Source organism: Lissotriton helveticus, chromosome 1_1, assembly GCF_964261635.1.
Source record: "Lissotriton helveticus chromosome 1_1, aLisHel1.1, whole genome shotgun sequence".
Taxonomy (NCBI): domain Eukaryota; kingdom Metazoa; phylum Chordata; class Amphibia; order Caudata; family Salamandridae; genus Lissotriton; species Lissotriton helveticus.
In genome coordinates this window covers 1,362,604,031-1,362,622,649 of record NC_136057.1, presented here as the reverse complement: position 1 = coordinate 1,362,622,649, position 18,619 = coordinate 1,362,604,031, and positions in this window count along the sequence as shown.

Here is an 18,619-nt window from a genome sequence, read left to right as displayed (position 1 = left end):
AGCTTTGTGACTCCAGGACACTTCCGAGACAACAGGTGCGTGCATGAAATAACGCGAAGCCCCTATCAAATTGTCTCCCAAGTGCCATGGATCTCACATTACAGGATGTCGCAAATATGGTGGGGAATCTCCAGCGAGAAACCCAAACCATTTCAGATAGACTAGAGGCATTGAGCGTACATAGAGGAGAGGGAGCAGGTACCAGCAATCAAACCCCTGTAGTTCAAGTAGTTACTCCCCACACCATTCCCCTGGCACCCCCTGAGAGGTTTTATGGGGATCCCTCGAAATGTGCAGCGTTTTTGACACAGTGTCAGCTGCATTTCCTGTGTAAAGCTTCCTGTTTTCCCAACGATCAGGCAAAGGTGGCCTTTGTTTTATCATATTTAGGGGGTTCGGCAGCGAACTGGACAATTCCCTTAATAGACAAAGATGATCCCTTGTTATTGGATTATGACGCCTTTCGTAGAGAATTGCGTAAAATGTTTGATAAACATTCATTTACTCACGCAGCTGATACAAAGTTGTTAAATTTGAAACAGGGTTCGAAAGATCTTATCACCTGTATATCCACGTTTAATAGATTGGTTGTAGAGGCAGATTGGCCCGCTAATAAACGCAGTGCCCTTTTTTACAAAGGCCTACGTGATGAACTGAAAGACACATTGGCTCACGTAATGGATCCCCCTGCTACATGTCCCGAATTAATCGACCTGGGGGTGAAACTAGACCATAGGCTGGGAGAAAGTCGTAAAGACAGAGTAAGGTATGAGTACCCTAGATTTAGCAATAGAGAAAGGAAACCGGAATCTGAAGCCAAGCCCGAGGATCCAGAACCTATGCAAATAGGCAGTATCAAAGGGCCTTTGAGGCTGAGAAACAAAGACGTAGGGAAAACAGGTTGTGCCTCTATTGTGGCAAGGCTGGTCATTTTTTGAGGGAATGCCCAGTAAAACCCAAACAGTTCCGCAAGTCGGAAAACTGACAGACCCGAGGGTAACAGAGACCTTACCGCCGGGTCCTTTGGTTCACATGGTCTCATCATTAATGACTAATGAAGGACACTTCTTTATTACTTCCAGACTGTCCTGGCTTTCAAAAACTATCACACAATCCATTATGATAGATTCAGGGGCCTCGGGTAATTTTATGGATTATCAATGTGCCGTTACCCATGATATCCCTAAGGTGCAAAAAAGAATCACAGAGGAAGTGTATACTATCGATGGGAGTCCTTTGAAATCTGGGCCTATTACGCATTCTAGTATTCTTTTGGATATGTACATAGAACCCACACACTGGGAGGCTCTTGCTTTTGATTTAATTGAATCTCCTCAATTTCCAGTGGTCTTGGGTCTTCCTTGGTTGCGCCTCCACAATCCCCAAATAGATTGGCAAAACACCAGCATCACCTTTGGTGAAGAGTGTAGACAACACACATCCACTGGTAGTACAAACCTTCCTGATCCCTCAGCCCAGATTGACGCCATGTCCATACAAAAAACGATTTCTTTGGTCTCAGGCACCCCCGAAGAACCAAATTCGGTAGAACAGCCTGACAACGTTTTACCTCCTGTGTATCAGGAATACCAGGCAGTTTTTGACAGAGAACAAGCAACCAGCCTACCCCCCATAGGGTATACGACTGCCGTATTGATTTGCAGCCAGGCGCTCGTATACCGACTAGTAGGGTATACTCCCTTACCGAAAAAGAGAATCTGTACTTAAGGGAATACCTTGATTCCATGCTTGAGCTTGGGTTCGTCAGACCCTCTAGGTCCCCCGCTTCCTCGGCATTGTTTTTTATCACTAAAAGGGAGGGAGGATTACGCTGCTGTATTGATTATAGATCATTGAACACCATTACTATTAAAAACAAGTACCCCTTACCAATCATCTCCTCTCTACTCGATCAAGTAAAGGATGCAAAATGGTTCACGAAATTAGATCTACGTGGGGCCTATCACCTAGTCCGCGTTAGAGAAGGAGATGAGTGGAAGACGGCATTCTGCACCAAGTTCGGTCTGTATGAGTACTTGGTAATGCCCTTCGGGCTTTGTAATGCTCCATCAGCATTCCAATATTTCATCAATGACGTGCTGAAGGAGTATCTTGAAAAAAGTGTTATTGCATACATTGATGACCTCCTAATCTATTCTAAGACCCTTGAGGAACATATAGGTCATGTAAAAGCTGTCTTGCATCAGTTGCAAAACAATCACCTCTTCTGTAAGTTAGATAAATGTTTCTTCCATCGCCACCAGGTCACTTTTTTGGGGTTTATTGTATCAGCAAAGGGTCTGAGCATGGATCCACGAAAAGTCAGCGCTGTTTTGGAGTGGCCACCTCCCAAGAATGTAAATGAAATCCAACAATTCATTGGATTCTCGAATTTCTATAGGCGTTTTATACACCAGTTCTCGGATCTTGTGGCTCCTATCACTCACTTGTTGCGAAAAGGGGTCCCCTTTCATTGGTCAGAGGAAGCCGACAGGGCTTTTAACATTCTAAAGACGGCGTTCACGCAGGCTCCCATTCTAAAACACCCTGATCCGTCCAGTCCGTATGTGGTGGAGGTGGACGCCTCGCAAGTAGCTGTAGGGAGTATCCTTTCTCAGGCGGATGTTGACACCGGTGAATTACATCCAGTAGCCTACTATTCACACAAGTTGACTCCGGCTGAGGTGAACTATGCCGTTGGGGAGAGGGAACTCCTAGCGATTAAGAAAGTATTGGAGGAATGGAAACAGTATCTATTGGGCACAAATCACACAGTTACTGTCCTGACAGACCATCGTAATCTACAGTATCTAAAGTCTGCTAGAGCATTGTCCATGAGACAACTGAGATGGACACAGTTCTTCAATGAGTATGATTTTAGTATACATTTTAAAGCTGGCAGACAAAATGGTAAAGCGGATTCTTTATCTCGCCTGGGGTTTGAGCCATTCCTTAGTGATGATAAGCCTCCTTGTATCATTGCTCCTCAAAGAATAATCGGAGTGCTTACTACTGAAGAGGAATTCATCCTACTAGTAAAGAATGCCCAACAAGAACCCGCTTCTCAGGCAATATTACACCAACATCAGTCCTTGGTCAAATCAGACCTCCATTATGTGCAGGGAGGGTTGTTTATCCCCACAATATCCCTTCAAAATCGGGTGATGGAATGGTGCCATTCACATGGTGTAGCAGGGCATCCAGGATATAAGAGAACATTAAAGTTGATAAAGAGATACTGTTGGTGGCCTCATATAGCTAAAGATGTACAACAGTAAGTTCGGACATGTCACATATGTGCTCAAGGGAAGTCATCACACGAAGGATTAGTGGGCTTGTTACTTCCCCTTCCCACGCCTTTGGCTCCCTGGCAGTCTGTATCAATGGACTTCATCGTAGAGTTACCACGGACACAAAGGGGCAATAACACTCTTTTAGTTGTAGTGGACATGTTCACCAAATCGACTCATTTCATCCCATTAAAAGGTCTACCTACATCTTCTGTTCTAGCAGGTGTCTTTCTACAAAACATAGTCAGACTCCATGGTCTTCCCTCTATCCTGGTCACGGATAGAGGCTCTCAATTTATATCCAAGTTTTGGAAACAGTTATGTAAGTCTCTGAAGATTGAAGTCCGCCTGTCTTCTAGTCATCACCCCCAGACGGATGGACAAACAGAGCGGGTGAATCAAAGCCTTGAGCAGTTTTTGCGTTGTCAACTACTGCAAGAACAGAAAGAGTGGGATGAGCTGATTTGGTTGGCAGAACTGTCATACAATAATAGTCATCACTTTTCTACTCTATTCTCCCCTTTTTATGCTTCATACGGTTTCCATCCTAAAGTCCTACCCTTTTCTCCATTGAGGCCTGGTGCCATTCCTGCTGTACAAGATTTAGTCTCACACCTGCAAACAGTACATTCCACCATCCATGACAATCTCGATAAGGCCAAGACTGATTACAAAAAGGCAGCAGACACACACAGACATGCAGGACCCACTTATCAACAGAACGACAAAGTCTGGCTGTCTACTAAACATCTGGCCTTAAAGGGTGCCTGTAAGTTTAAGCCCAAGTATATTGGCCCTTTTCCTGTTCTCCAAATCATCAATCCTGTAGCCCTGAAGTTGAAATTACCACCATCAATGAAGATACACCCTGTATTTCACATTTCCCTGTTGAAACCGGTACTGCCGGATACTCGCCTTCCGACAAATCCTCTTCCCTCACTGGTAGATGCTAGCGATGAATAGGAGGTGGGAGCTGTAATCGACTCCAGAAGGGTTCGTCGTCGCCTCCAGTATCTGATACACTGGAAGGGTTTTGGCGTTGAGGAACGATCTTGGGAACCTGCCAGCCAAGTACACGCGCCGCGTTTATTGCGAGCTTTTCACAGGAGGTTCCCCCACAAGCCCAAACCAGCGGGGGGCATTGTGGGAGGGGTGTTCTGTCATGCCTGTCGTGTACATGGGAGCGTAACACTCAATAAAACCTAGCTTTAGATTCAGTGCTTTATGAACGTTCTGTTTGTACAACTAAAGAAAAGACGTGATTGGCAATGGTTGGCAAAAGTATTCACACGGGCCTTGGAGCATGCGCAGTTCACGCGCATGCGCAGAAGTCTAGTGTTTCAAGCCTTAAACCCGCCCCGAACACTCAGGAAATGCTTTGCGTTTAGCCAGATGGTTACCCCTCTCGTTCCGGGTCACGGTGTCGGCGTCCGAGGAGCTAGCGGTTCGTGGTGGTTGAAGTTCGTGTCTTCCCACGTTTTTGAGCCCGTTTTTGATATCGTAAGTCCCTAGAAGCGGCTTGCTTCCAGGAGATTGTTCTATTCTAGTTTTCGTTATATATCATTTAATCCGCTGAGGACTTATAGCGGTTATTCTAGTTATTTCGTTTTCTGCAGTCCAGGTGTGTTCACCAGGGTTCTTGCCACTTAGGTCAGAGTGGTGTTTTTGTTATACCGTTCCGTGTGAACGTTCAAAGGTATATTTTACAGAGTTCTCAAGTCATAGAAGTGGTGAGTTTCACACAGAGAAGAAAAATCTTAGTTAAAGTGTTAAGTACGCTTCACTTAACGTGTTACTTTGAATTTAGATTTCGGCTACATTGGATAGACCATATACATAAAGCGTTCCAGAATTTTCTACTTTATTTCCTTATCATTTCCCTCCACATTCCACAAGGTAAAGATACAGTACATTACACTCCTTACATTGGGAACATTAAGGGAGGGGATTGTATTCACTCATTATTCTTGTGTCTTACTGCAGTGCCTTTAACAGAAGATAAAACATCCTCTGAGTGGAAGAAGATTGTGGAGTGCCATTTTTTCTCCCCTTCCTACCCTTGTTTTGTTCCCCTGTTTTCCCCCTGGTTACTTGTCGGGTGTTAGCGTTTATTCCTGACTCCCGGAGGGTGACAGGGGGGAGGCAGGGTGTAAAGCTTTGTGACTCCAGGACACTTCCGAGACAACAGGTGCGTGCATAACAGAACATCCTCTGAGTGGAAGAAGATTGTGGAGTGCCATTTTTTCTCCCCTTCCTACCCTTGTTTTGTTCCCCTGTTTTCCCCCTGGTTACTTTTCGGGTGTTAGCGTTTATTCCTGACTCCCGGAGGGTGACAGGGGGGAGGCAGGGTGTAAAGCTTTGTGACTCCAGGACACTTCCGAGACAACAGGTGCGTGCATGAAATAACGCGAAGCCCCTATCAAATTGTCTCCCAAGTGCCATGGATCTCACATTACAGGATGTCGCAAATATGGTGGGGAATCTCCAGCGAGAAACCCAAACCATTTCAGATAGACTAGAGGCATTGAGCGTACATAGAGGAGAGGGAGCAGGTACCAGCAATCAAACCCCTGTAGTTCAAGTAGTTACTCCCCACACCATTCCCCTGGCACCCCCTGAGAGGTTTTATGGGGATCCCTCGAAATGTGCAGCGTTTTTGACACAGTGTCAGCTGCATTTCCTGTGTAAAGCTTCCTGTTTTCCCAACGATCAGGCAAAGGTGGCCTTTGTTTTATCATATTTAGGGGGTTCGGCAGCGAACTGGACAATTCCCTTAATAGACAAAGATGATCCCTTGTTATTGGATTATGACGCCTTTCGTAGAGAATTGCGTAAAATGTTTGATAAACATTCATTTACTCACGCAGCTGATACAAAGTTGTTAAATTTGAAACAGGGTTCGAAAGATCTTATCACCTGTATATCCACGTTTAATAGATTGGTTGTAGAGGCAGATTGGCCCGCTAATAAACGCAGTGCCCTTTTTTACAAAGGCCTACGTGATGAACTGAAAGACACATTGGCTCACGTAATGGATCCCCCTGCTACATGTCCCGAATTAATCGACCTGGGGGTGAAACTAGACCATAGGCTGGGAGAAAGTCGTAAAGACAGAGTAAGGTATGAGTACCCTAGATTTAGCAATAGAGAAAGGAAACCGGAATCTGAAGCCAAGCCCGAGGATCCAGAACCTATGCAAATAGGCAGTATCAAAGGGCCTTTGAGGCTGAGAAACAAAGACGTAGGGAAAACAGGTTGTGCCTCTATTGTGGCAAGGCTGGTCATTTTTTGAGGGAATGCCCAGTAAAACCCAAACAGTTCCGCAAGTCGGAAAACTGACAGACCCGAGGGTAACAGAGACCTTACCGCCGGGTCCTTTGGTTCACATGGTCTCATCATTAATGACTAATTAAGGACACTTCTTTATTACTTCCAGACTGTCCTAGCTTTCAAAAACTATCACACAATCCATTATGATAGATTCAGGGGCCTCGGGTAATTTTATGGATTATCAATGGGCCGTTACCCATGATATCCCTAAGGTGCAAAAAAGAATCACAGAGGAAGTGTATACTATCGATGGGAGTCCTTTGAAATCTGGGCCTATTACGCATTCTAGTATTCTTTTGGATATGTACATAGAACCCACACACTGGGAGACTCTTGCTTTTGATTTAATTGAATCTCCTCAATTTCCAGTGGTCTTGGGTCTTCCTTGGTTGCGCCTCCACAATCCCCAAATAGATTGGCAAAACACCAGCATCACCTTTGGTGAAGAGTGTAGACAACACACATCCACTGGTAGTACAAACCTTCCTGATCCCTCAGCCCAGATTGACGCCATGTCCATACAAAAAACGATTTCTTTGGTCTCAGGCACCCCCGAAGAACCAAATTCGGTAGAACAGCCTGACAACGTTTTACCTCCTGTGTATCAGGAATACCAGGCAGTTTTTGACAGAGAACAAGCAACCAGCCTACCCCCCATAGGGTATACGACTGCCGTATTGATTTGCAGCCAGGCGCTCGTATACCGACTAGTAGGGTATACTCCCTTACCGAAAAAGAGAATCTGTACTTAAGGGAATACCTTGATTCCATGCTTGAGCTTGGGTTCGTCAGACCCTCTAGGTCCCCCGCTTCCTCGGCATTGTTTTTTATCACTAAAAGGGAGGGAGGATTACGCTGCTGTATTGATTATAGATCATTGAACACCATTACTATTAAAAACAAGTACCCCTTACCAATCATCTCCTCTCTACTCGATCAAGTAAAGGATGCAAAATGGTTCACGAAATTAGATCTACGTGGGGCCTATCACCTAGTCCGCGTTAGAGAAGGAGATGAGTGGAAGACGGCATTCTGCACCAAGTTCGGTCTGTATGAGTACTTGGTAATGCCCTTCGGGCTTTGTAATGCTCCATCAGCATTCCAATATTTCATCAATGACGTGCTGAAGGAGTATCTTGAAAAAAGTGTTATTGCATACATTGATGACCTCCTAATCTATTCTAAGACCCTTGAGGAACATATAGGTCATGTAAAAGCTGTCTTGCATCAGTTGCAAAACAATCACCTCTTCTGTAAGTTAGATAAATGTTTCTTCCATCGCCACCAGGTCACTTTTTTGGGGTTTATTGTATCAGCAAAGGGTCTGAGCATGGATCCACGAAAAGTCAGCGCTGTTTTGGAGTGGCCACCTCCCAAGAATGTAAATGAAATCCAACAATTCATTGGATTCTCGAATTTCTATAGGCGTTTTATACACCAGTTCTCGGATCTTGTGGCTCCTATCACTCACTTGTTGCGAAAAGGGGTCCCCTTTCATTGGTCAGAGGAAGCCGACAGGGCTTTTAACATTCTAAAGACGGCGTTCACGCAGGCTCCCATTCTAAAACACCCTGATCCGTCCAGTCCGTATGTGGTGGAGGTGGACGCCTCGCAAGTAGCTGTAGGGAGTATCCTTTCTCAGGCGGATGTTGACACCGGTGAATTACATCCAGTAGCCTACTATTCACACAAGTTGACTCCGGCTGAGGTGAACTATGCCGTTGGGGAGAGGGAACTCCTAGCGATTAAGAAAGTATTGGAGGAATGGAAACAGTATCTATTGGGCACAAATCACACAGTTACTGTCCTGACAGACCATCGTAATCTACAGTATCTAAAGTCTGCTAGAGCATTGTCCATGAGACAACTGAGATGGACACAGTTCTTCAATGAGTATGATTTTAGTATACATTTTAAAGCTGGCAGACAAAATGGTAAAGCGGATTCTTTATCTCGCCTGGGGTTTGAGCCATTCCCAAGTGATGATAAGCCTCCTTGTATCATTGCTCCTCAAAGAATAATCGGAGTGCTTACTACTGAAGAGGAATTCATCCTACTAGTAAAGAATGCCCAACAAGAACCCGCTTCTCAGGCAATATTACACCAACATCAGTCCTTGGTCAAATCAGACCTCCATTATGTGCAGGGAGGGTTGTTTATCCCCACAATATCCCTTCAAAATCGGGTGATGGAATGGTGCCATTCACATGGTGTAGCAGGGCATCCAGGATATAAGAGAACATTAAAGTTGATAAAGAGATACTGTTGGTGGCCTCATATAGCTAAAGATGTACAACAGTAAGTTCGGACATGTCACATATGTGCTCAAGGGAAGTCATCACACGAAGGATTAGTGGGCTTGTTACTTCCCCTTCCCACGCCTTTGGCTCCCTGGCAGTCTGTATCAATGGACTTCATCGTAGAGTTACCACGGACACAAAGGGGCAATAACACTCTTTTAGTTGTAGTGGACATGTTCACCAAATCGACTCATTTCATCCCATTAAAAGGTCTACCTACATCTTCTGTTCTAGCAGGTGTCTTTCTACAAAACATAGTCAGACTCCATGGTCTTCCCTCTATCCTGGTCACGGATAGAGGCTCTCAATTTATATCCAAGTTTTGGAAACAGTTATGTAAGTCTCTGAAGATTGAAGTCCGCCTGTCTTCTAGTCATCACCCCCAGACGGATGGACAAACAGAGCGGGTGAATCAAAGCCTTGAGCAGTTTTTGCGTTGTCAACTACTGCAAGAACAGAAAGAGTGGGATGAGCTGATTTGGTTGGCAGAACTGTCATACAATAATAGTCATCACTTTTCTACTCTATTCTCCCCTTTTAATGCTTCATACGGTTTCCATCCTAAAGTCCTACCCTTTTCTCCATTGAGGCCTGGTGCCATTCCTGCTGTACAAGATTTAGTCTCACACCTGCAAACAGTACATTCCACCATCCATGACAATCTCGATAAGGCCAAGACTGATTACAAAAAGGCAGCAGACACACACAGACATGCAGGACCCACTTATCAACAGAACGACAAAGTCTGGCTGTCTACTAAACATCTGGCCTTAAAGGGTGCCTGTAAGTTTAAGCCCAAGTATATTGGCCCTTTTCCTGTTCTCCAAATCATCAATCCTGTAGCCCTGAAGTTGAAATTACCACCATCAATGAAGATACACCCTGTATTTCACATTTCCCTGTTGAAACCGGTACTGCCGGATACTCGCCTTCCGACAAATCCTCTTCCCTCACTGGTAGATGCTAGCGATGAATACGAGGTGGGAGCTGTAATCGACTCCAGAAGGGTTCGTCGTCGCCTCCAGTATCTGATACACTGGAAGGGTTTTGGCGTTGAGGAACGATCTTGGGAACCTGCCAGCCAAGTACACGCGCCGCGTTTATTGCGAGCTTTTCACAGGAGGTTCCCCCACAAGCCCAAACCAGCGGGGGGCATTGTGGGAGGGGTGTTCTGTCATGCCTGTCGTGTACATGGGAGCGTAACACTCAATAAAACCTAGCTTTAGATTCAGTGCTTTATGAACGTTCTGTTTGTACAACTAAAGAAAAGACGTGATTGGCAATGGTTGGCAAAAGTATTCACACGGGCCTTGGAGCATGCGCAGTTCACGCGCATGCGCAGAAGTATAGTGTTTCAAGCCTTAAACCCGCCCCGAACACTCAGGAAATGCTTTGCGTTTAGCCAGATGGTTACCCCTCTCGTTCCGGGTCACGGTGTCGGCGTCCGAGGAGCTAGCGGTTCGTGGTGGTTGAAGTTCGTGTCTTCCCACGTTTTTGAGCCCGTTTTTGATATCGTAAGTCCCTAGAAGCAAGCCTTCTAGGAGATTGTTCTATTCTAGTTTTCGTTATATATCATTTAATCCGCTGAGGACTTATAGCGGTTATTCTAGTTATTTCGTTTTCTGCAGTCCAGGTGTGTTCACCAGGGTTCTTGCCACTTAGGTCAGAGTGGTGTTTTTGTTATACCGTTCCGTGTGAACGTTCAAAGGTATATTTTACAGAGTTCTCAAGTCATAGAAGTGGTGAGTTTCACACAGAGAAGAAAAATCTTAGTTAAAGTGTTAAGTACGCTTCACTTAACGTGTTACTTTGAATTTAGATTTCGGCTACATTGGATAGACCATATACATAAAGCGTTCCAGAATTTTCTACTTTATTTCCTTATCATTTCCCTCCACATTCCACAAGGTAAAGATACAGTACATTACACTCCTTACATTGGGAACATTAAGGGAGGGGATTGTTTTCACTCATTATTCTTGTGTCTTACTGCAGTGCCTTTAACAGAAGATAGAACATCCTCTGAGTGGAAGAAGATTTTGGAGTGCCATTTTTTCTCCCCTTCCTACCCTTGTTTTGTTCCCCTGTTTTTCCCCTGGTTACTTGTCGGGTGTTAGCGTTTATTCCTGACTCCCGGAGGGTGACAGGGGGGAGGCAGGGTGTAAAGCTTCGTGACTCCAGGACACTTCCGAGACAACAGGTGCGTGCATGACAGAGACCTATTCACCGGAGGCCCTGAGCTGGGCATGGACCACGTTCCTAGAAGGAGACACTCAGCTGCAGGACCTCCATCAAGATATTCGTCTAGACTGCCACAGAAGGAAGCTGAAAGTTCAGGACCTCAGCTGCCCTTCGCACGACCATAGAGTAGGAAGCTCCCTCCTCCATAGCCACGGTAGCGGGAGAAAGCAGACCAGAAAATGGAGAGGTGTCCAGTCCACTGGTCTTGCCCAATTCCTCAAACCAGTCCATTTCTTGCTGTGGCTGGTCTTGTAAAGGGACCAGAGACCCCTCCCATTCTTAGCCCTTCAGAATAAGGCCGAGGAACCAACCTAGGACCAAAGAGTTCTGTCAGCGCCAGAATCAGCGTCGGTAGGCTTAGATCTAGCTACAAGTCATCTGGGATTAGAATGGGACTGGCACAGCCAGTGAGCACAGGTAGCCTCGGCGTGGGGGCCAGCGCCACCGAACGTTGCAGTGGCACACCGGCGTCAGTCTAGATTCATGGGAGGCTCATCAGCGCCAGCGCAGAACCCGATGGAGCCCCTCTAAGTCTAGGGGCACTCAGTGTGTTTCCGCAGCCCCATGTGGTGCAGGGGTCGAGGGAAACCTTAATGCGTCCTCCTTCCAAGCGGAGGCAAATCGATTCTGCCGGAGACTACTTAATCTGCCACCCACCACCCTCCCCAGCTCAAATTTCATCATGCACTCTGAGCTAAACCTGCAATACATCTCAGATAAAGTAAATTTGGCTCCTTTGTTGTGGGTCAGTGTGTGCCTTAAACCCGATGCCATTTTGTACAGGGACTTTATCACCTGTCTACGCTTGGGCAAGGGTCATACAATTCCATGGCTAGATTACATTCCGAAAACCTTTTGAACAATGGGATTGTCTGCCCATTTCACGCCCCCCTCTAGTATTAAAAGGGATGATAAAACAAAGGTTAAAGTCTCATTTTTCAGAGCTCTGCATGACGAAGAGGTTGAAAATTAATTAAATAGGAGCTCTGTGATGGATTAATATAGGTTTTAAGGAATGCTGAACCTCTTATTGCCAACAACTACCAGTCTTTAAAATGCCCCTCTGTTTCCTGTGATCCTAATATCAAGGTCTAGATATATGAAAAAGTTATTGGATCAATTGAGCTGATGGCGAGTATGGAACCAGGTGGGAACAGGGCAGCACAACATCTTAAACATCATGATGACATACCTATTTGATCAACTAGGTGATTTTTGTGTTAAGGATTCCAATAGGCACAAAAAGGAAGAGCTAAACATCCTTGGTTCAATAACCACTGTAGATCTACCAAAACTGGTCTAATACAGTCAATTCAATAAAACAATATGGCCCACATTTTACTAGCTATGAGGGAGTACAAGAATCAGCTCAAGTATGTTTGATCCACAAGGGAAACAGATGTGTGGGAAGACCAGGTTAGGGTAGTGAGACTAAGGGACAGCAAGCCCTTTTGGAATATAGTTACCCATGGCAGTACATCCGCCATCACCCGTGTGGATTTTTTCTCCAGCCTCACACTTGGGTTGAACATTTTCAGGTGCTTTATTCTGATGCTGATACAACCTCTGGTGATGCCTCCCACTTAGATCTTCTCAATTCTAAGAAACTGTTATGCCCGCTTGAAATATCTAACGAGTCCCTTGAGACCCAGGCAGCCATTGCCCCTTTAAAAGCCCCGGGTCCTGATGGTATACCTTGTGACTTATTTGCTGAGGACCCTTAATTTGGGGATCCCTGCAACTACAGGCTTATCAGTTTGATAGATGGGGTGCAAAAACGTTTCTGACGCCAAATTCTGGGGAAATTTGCTGTTAAGGCCAGTGAGAACAATATACTATCTGATCTATAAGCTGATTTCCGGCAGAAGATAATCCTTGTCGACCAGATCTCTTGCTTGTGCACAATCTATTGGAAAACTGTGCTATTGGAGATGGGCCACTTGTAAGTGGTCTTTGTGAACCTGAAATCGGCCTTTGACTCCATTCCTAGACAAAAGCTATGGGCCATTCTAGGTAACATGTGAGTACCTGATGGAATTCTCCTAAATATGATAAGATTGCATGAGCTACATTTTGCTTGGGTTAGGTGTGATAAAAATGGTGAACTGACTAACAGTTTTCGAATCCAGAAGGGAGTACGCCTGGGCTGTGTTCTGGCTCCCAATTTCTTTTTCTTATATATAAATTACTTAGTGAACTTCCTGGATTTTCCTGGAAATGATGCACCAATAATCAGGGCACTCAAAGTCCTGACATTGTCTGCGGATGACGCACTGTTCATATCATAAACCATGTCTGGCTTGCAGGCTTTAGTGGCTCCCAATTTCTTTTTCTTATATATAAATTACTTAGTGAACATCCTGGATTTTCTTGGAAATGATGCACCAAAAATCAGGGCACTCAAAGTCCGGACATTATTGTCTGCGGATGATGCATTGTTCATATCTAAAACCCTGTCTGCCTTGCAGGCTCTAGTGGCCCGCTTTTTGTTATTTTGTGCCGAAACGGGTCTGGAATGGAATATCAAAAAGAAAAAAAAGTGTCGTCCACCCCTTTACATCCAGGAGGTGCAGTATCCGGGAGTACAATGAACTGCTCGAACACGTTAAAGATTTTGATTACTTGGGGGTTAGACTCACTAATAAGCTAACCTGGCCTTTGCAGTTAAGAGTTCACTTAAGCTCCAGCAAGAATCCACTGTGATCCTCATGATGACAAAGAAGTCCAAGATTCGGTCACTTTCCCCAGCAGTTGAGATATATAATGCTACGGCTAAGGGTTTGGCCCTATATGGTGCAAAGCTTTGGGGCCATGGTACAGCTAAGAACCTTACTGCACTAGAAAATAAATTCATGAGGGCTTTGCTGAACCTTTCAACGCCCCCTCCCCCGACTACTGCAGTTCTTAGGTGTGGGTATTTTTCCAATAGCTTTAGTAAGCAAACTCAGACTCGTACTGTATTGGCACAGATTGTGGTCCAATAATGAAATGACATTATTAAGGCAACAGTTGTCCCTTACAAATAATAATGCATAATCAATAAATATAGACAAAGTCGTTGCTATATTTGAAAACGGCATGCCCAGCCGGGCAGAGGTCTAGGTATTTAATTTTCAGTCAATGTAAAACATGAATAACACACAATATACAAGACAGGGCACAAGCCTGTACCCAGTCAATCACACAAGAAATATCAGGACAGGGAACAATAAAAGGGAACAAACAAAAGGGCTTAGGCAAGAGCTTAACGTTCTGTAAACTTGTTAATCGCACAGTTTTGATTGTAAAACAGAACAATATTGACACCTTCACACTTTTAAAGGACAAATAAATCGTTCCATGTGTGTAAGGTGCTCATAGTTGTCGACGGCGTTTCGATCCGTTTAACACATTCTGCGGATCTCATCAGGACATTTAATGTATGTCTAATAGTAAAGCAGCTTCATTTGCCTAATGGGAGGAAGGGAAGGAAAATACCAAGAGACATCCGTAAGGACAAATCGGAAAGAACTCATGTATACATAGCGTGAATTTTGTGGGCATGCACTCTGTGGGAGGAAGGTCTGAGTGCGACAGGCTGATATCAAGTACTGAACAAAAGATACCTAAACACATGCAAGAAAACGGATTTGAAGTCGGTGCATGTGCATGACGTGAAAATTACATTCGGCGCAAGGTGTGAAATAATTACATTCGGCACAAGTGCTGAGGCAGGTTAAAAGGGGGAAAAAAAGGGGGTGACGACGCGTTCATCCAGGCTAGTGAAGGTGACATTGGAGAGTGTCAATATCTATAGGAGAAAGCTCACCAAGAGGGAAGCCAAGGGGTTCAAGGCTTATTGTGTACCCGATCACAGGAATTTCCTGCAAAAAACAACGAGTAGGTTACAGTACGTTGCGGGCGAGGTGTCACATAAGATGGTGGGTGGGACGGGTAAAAGGAGGCTTACCGGGCGGGCTGTTGCTGACCTGTTGGGGTCAGCTTGGGTTCTATTCCGGTTAGCAATGTGCTTGTGTAAGACTGAAGAAGGGCCTGAAAGAACAAATTGGAGTGTCAAAGTGAAACCAGCAGTGAACTAGGATCAGGGGCGACACAGGAGAATTGTCGCAAGGGCGCTTACCAAAGAACATCAGGCGGACCACAATCGGGAATATAGGGACGTTCAAAATAGTCCGGTATGATAACCTAGGTGGAGAAGCAAAAAGTTAGCGGGAATTAGATGGTTGACCCGGCAGCCCCAGGGGGGGAACCATCGTAAAGTCTGGTGGTCGGGCAAAACTTTCACACCTTGCGCCGAATGTAATTTTCACGTCATGCACATGCAACGACCTCAAATTCGTTTTCTTGCATGTGTTTAGGTATCTTTTGTTCAGTACTTGATATCAGCCTGTCACACTCGGACATTCCTCCCACAGAGTGCACGCCCACAAAATTCACGCTATGTATACATGGGTTCTTTCCGATTTGTCCTGACGTATGTCTCTTGGTATGTTCCTTCCCTTCCTTCCATTAGGCAAATGAGGCTGCTTTACTATTAGGCATACATTAAATGTCCTGATGAGATCCGCAGAATGTGTTAAACAGATCGAAACGCCGTCGACAACTATGAGCACCTAACACATGGAATGATTTATTTGTCCGCCACCTCTATTCCTAGATCTGTGGTAAAAGACTGATTCAAGTCTTTTTTGTGGTAGGAGGAATTGAGAAAATGTAATCCAGGCAGCTGGACATTTTTTTTTACGTTTTAAAGTGTTTCCTTCTTACCTTTCTACCAGGCTTTTCTAGACATGATTACTTGTCACCTAGCCAAGCAGTTGTTTTTTTGGATTTAGATATGTAACATTAGCCATCATTAGTGTCTGCATCCGTTGGTGACTCAATTATTGCGGCAGTACTTTATACCCTTTTTGTAATCTGGAGGTGGAAACCCTACATCATTTCTTCTTCTTTTGTAAAGCTGATGTTATCTGTCGCAAGAAGTGGATTGAACCAATGTGTCTTTCATTTGGTATTAGGAGAACAGAACATGCGTTGAAGATAATGAGATCCAATATGAACTAAATTATATATATCAATGTCGCTAAATTCTTATTCTCTGCATGGATTATTCGCAAGAAAGCTTCTGTGCAGAGGTTGACCTTTGACTCACTGTGATTATATTGGTTAGCCAAGAACGTTTGTATCGTAATGCTTGCTTTGCACTTATTGTAATTACAGGATTTTAAGACAATGTGGGTGCAGTCTCATTTGATTCCTGGTGTTAATACTAGTCTGCTTCTTTGCCTTTGTACTTTATGTTATTTTTTAACCCTGTTTTTAACTTGGACACATACTATGCATTGCTATGAGCTATTTTACTATTGTTCATTTTATCTCGATTATAACGATTTTAGTTGACTGTTTTGATTATGATGTATGCAGTTTCTAAGGATTTATAATCTGAAATAAACTACTTGGATGATGATAGATTGTGAAGCAGTAGCCCTGGAAGCACACCTCACCTACTTTTCTAGCGTGCTGTAAGACTTCTTCCTTTCCTGAAAAGTAGTGGAATTTAAAAAGCACTTCTCTGGGTTTCTACTGTTGGGACTGTCTTCTGCGGCACGCTTGATGGATCCTGTCAATACACATTTCAGGATGCTCATCAGCCAGCAGGGAGGTAATCATTCCCACCACAAAGAGTGCAAGATTGGTGTTTGAGATCTCTTCATAAGCCCTCTGAGCAGCAGGATCTCTCTCCTTGAGTGGTTTTCAAGGACTTCCAATTTGTTGATGGCCCCCCTTGAGTTTTTAGGTCTCGCGCCTAGCGATGCACTGCGCAGCAGTGCTTGCGCAGCGAGAGTCCTTTTGTCCGGGGTTCTGAAATGGACCCTGGAATTGTACACGTTTGTGCATGTGTTTTTAGTTTGGTCTTCTGTGATTGGGCTTCTGGTGCGTGCTTTTTATAAACAAACCACGCAATAGGCCAAAGGCCGGCTCATTGCTCCGCCCATGGCCTATTGGTGTCTGTTACGCGCACCAAAGCCCATGTGGTTTTAATTATCGTGCCCAGACACAGCGCAATAATTAAAAGCACATGTTTGCTGTGGAGCGCGCGCAGCACTCACGGGCGTGTTTTTTTTTTTACAATAGCGATCGCTTTCAGTGGCGCTTTTTTTTAGACGGTGATGCGGTCTTGTTTCATATAATCAACAACACTGAGCTGTAATTTATAGATTTCGTATGACTATGAATTCTAGGCATTGCGGCCCTGGCGTGCATCTTATATTTGACAAGGCCTGCCAAGTGTCACACATCGGATGACACATTAACGCAAACGTATTTAATTTCAGCATTCCCACGGACTAATGTTTTATTTTGTATACTTTTCATGGTTTTGTAGCTGGCTCTATCTTGAAGTAAATACATGTAATCCTTTCATTGGGAGCAAAATACCAATAATAATAATCAACAATAACCACTGGATTTACTGCTAACCTTATGTACCTGGGGTTCCAGTGTACCGTCAACGCCTCATTGGGGATACTAAGCACTATATAAATACAATTGTAATCAATACTCTTCCAAGATGGCAGCGCAAAGAGCCCATGTGGTCCGTCTTCTGTGATCATGCTCTTATGTCTTCTCTGTCTCTGCAGCGCAGGGTCGGAGGTGATGCTAGAGACATTGATTTCACCAGCAGCATAAGCTTGGAGAGTGGCCGACCTGCCTTCTCTGTATACCATGCCTGTTGCCGGGGACTGGCTCGGCGCACCGCTGAGCTTGGTGCAAGGGTTCTTTGGTGAGTGTGGGAGGATAGCAGGATTCTTTGGGAGGGACATACAGAACCTTGGCCAGGGGACATCGCCGGTCTGAAAAGGTATACTTTGCACGAGAAACAGTTACTAGGAACTTAAGCTGACCAAGAGAGCGCAGAAGGGTTGTATGAATGAGATGGGAAACTTTGAGAGAGTTCACTTGAGGAAGAAATGGGTTGGCGTACAGGGAGGAAGCGGCCAGAAGTTTGAGCAGGGTTTGTGCAAGTTTCAAGTGCTTGCGTAACGGGCATGTTGCATAGTCTTGTGTACGGGAAAACAATGGCAGGGATAGATAGGATCTTTGGGGGCAACTGGACGGGCGTGTGATTATGATAATATCTGGATTTGTTACATAGGAGGGTGCGGTAGGTTGAGGATGAACACATGGTAGTAAGACAGACGTATGATTTCTACGTGAGCCATGTACAGATGAAGCGATATAGGAAGAGGTTTCAAGTCATGACAGTTTAGCAGCTACCTGTGTATATCATGTTTTTTCATGATTCTTTCTGATGCTGGCCGTAGCTCACTAAGAGGGAGCGAAGATGTATCCATGCTTACGATTCTTTTCATACTTTTGTGTACCTTTTTTGTGGTATCACTCTAATCACGTGTTAATTTTCAACGAAAGTAGTAAACGATTGTGTAGAAATCAATA